Source organism: Gossypium arboreum, chromosome 3 (assembly GCF_025698485.1).
Source record: "Gossypium arboreum isolate Shixiya-1 chromosome 3, ASM2569848v2, whole genome shotgun sequence".
Lineage (NCBI taxonomy): Eukaryota > Viridiplantae > Streptophyta > Magnoliopsida > Malvales > Malvaceae > Gossypium > Gossypium arboreum.
The window spans coordinates 43,132,550-43,135,031 of NC_069072.1; the positions used below are offsets into that span (position 1 = coordinate 43,132,550).

General features: G+C 33.1%; 1 long non-coding RNA gene across 1 annotated transcript; it reads right to left on the reverse strand.

Annotated features, from left to right (window-relative positions):
* Positions 1 to 313: 313 nt before the first annotated feature.
* On the reverse strand, positions 314 to 791 carry LOC128290455 (uncharacterized). Its single transcript, XR_008280309.1, has 2 exons — positions 682 to 791; positions 314 to 560 (listed from the first exon to the last, which is right to left on the reverse strand). It is a non-coding gene; the product is annotated as an uncharacterized LOC128290455 (long non-coding RNA).
* Between the last annotated feature and the right edge of the window lie 1,691 nt (positions 792 to 2,482).

A 2,482-nucleotide genomic window follows, 5' to 3' on the forward strand; every position in this document is an offset into this window, starting at 1 on the left:
GAACACCTATCACTTTATTCATTGTAGATAATAACCTATTTAACAAAATAATAAATAATTCTATTTAATTAATTCCAAAATAATTTTATTTCTAAATTTTGTATTCGGCTCGGAGTTACTCAATTAAAAAATTTTCGACTAACTCAACTTAATAAATTTGGCCTCAAAATCGAATTTTTCGACTCCACTAAAAATCAATCATTATTATAACACCCTATAACCGATTTGTTCGCCGAATACAAGTTACAGAGCATCACAAATAGTTAAACATAACTTTTACAAGATTAAAATAGAAAATAAAATATTCTAAGAATTCCACCAACTATATTATCATTAATAACCAAAACTAAATAACCAGTCAAATTTAACTCTAAGATAATTAGATGAATTGCCATGAAAAGTAGTTCAGATATAATTCCTAGCTATCTAATTTACAATAAAGTTTAGTTGAACAATTACTAAGGTTCATAATTGGTTACAACAGTTCAATCCCTGAGGCATGCCTTTTCTGGCAAATCCTGGCTTGGTCCCTCCTCTACTTCTTGTAATTACCCTCATACCTGCAAAGCATAATAAAAACTTGAGTAAGTTCTATTGAACTTAGTATCTATTGCTATGTTATTATGCTTATGCTTCATAAACCCGAAATTCTGCTTGACTTCATCAGGACAAAGACAGTACCATGCAAACTACTGGCGTAGACTTGTCAGTCATTACATTTTTGTTGGCATTCTCTCATGATTCGCCATTTGAACAGACGTTGATTGACTTAGCTGACCTGTCTATGAAGCGGTTAATTTCAGAGAATTAGTAAAGAATATATCATCTGGATAACCTTTTTGTGCGGACTCTCTTCTGGCACTTCTATTCGTGCAATCATACAAATGTATAATCGTATAAGCAAGTACATAATCACGGACACTTTTTTGAAAAATTGTCTACACAGCTTTCGCATGAAAGGTGGACAATATAATTCCTTAGCTCGTAATAATTATTTACATGATTTCTTGGGAGAAAGCCTTAGGCTCCTAGAGCCTTATACCACCCGGTAAGGGCTTTCATATACGTCCTATAAAGGCTCTCATATACTAGTTTGTACATTTCTCCGTACAGTTCAAAACTCCATTCATGTCCATTCGTACAATCTCCGTGCATGTCCATCTGAACCTCCACAAAACCACTGTCATAAATACATGCACATCACAAACAAGACTCAGCCAATAAATACTATTTATCATCCGACATGTAGCACGCCAATGATTCTATCTATGCATCATAGTCACACTTACTATCAGCCGTGCAATTGTATATCATTATACAACATGCCTCACAGCACATCAATCATTCAACACTATAATTCAACATGATTAGACTCATAACCAAACGGTATTTGCATGTCAACACCACATGCACACACAAGACATCCACATTTCACCTTAGCATACTCACTATTTGTAAGGTTTAGCGCATACAACACACTTCACGATGCATCAACACTCAGCCACAAGATGATTCACCATTTGTAAAACACTAATTCAAACATATTTAGTACCCTAATAACACAGGAAACATCCATTTAAGACTTGAGTTCGAGAACTTACCTGAAGGTTGACGCCAAATTCAGTGACTTAGTTTCTCCCTTGCTACCCTAACCACCAACTTACAAAACATAACAACCAATTCAGAATTTTCGGTGAAGATAATTCATCATAAGAATCCTACTTTACTTGCATGCAGAGGTCATTTAAATGATTTACCGCAATCCCCAACCAAAATAGAACAGACTCGATGGATAGTTGAAATCCTTAACTATCTTCTCTCTTCTTAAATCCATTAATGTAGAGAAATTGGAAAGCTTACCAACTTATGAAATTCTTACTTCCTTATGCTCAGATTTTAGTCATTACCGTCCATACATAAGACTCCTTAGTCCTTCTCTCTTTAAGAACAGACCAGGGAAGAAGATGAAGGAAAATCAAAAAATGAAAAAGTAATATCGGAAAGTAACACCTCCCATATATATATATAACCACCCGTACTTCCTTCACCAAAACCAATCCAACAACCACCTAGACATATCTCTCATCATCGTGTCTCCCCCTAGGGATGTTCAATCGGTTAACCGACTGAACTAGCATTAACCGAAATAAATGACTCTTTTAAAAACTTAACCATTAACTGAACTTAATTTTTTTAAAAAAAATTAACAGAACCGAACTTTTTTAATTAATTCAGTCAATTAACTGAATTAACCAAAATTTATATGATTTTTTTTTGGTTAAAACAAGCATAAAACATATAAAAAAATTAACTGAAGTTAATATATGTAAAATGTATATAAACATATAAATTTTCGATTAATTCAGTTAATGAACTGATTTCGAACCGAATTAACCGTTAATTGAAATTCTAAAAAATTATTAATCGACCCCCTACTGAATTCAATCATCATCATATGTTGGTGATGACTGAATTTTAAAAT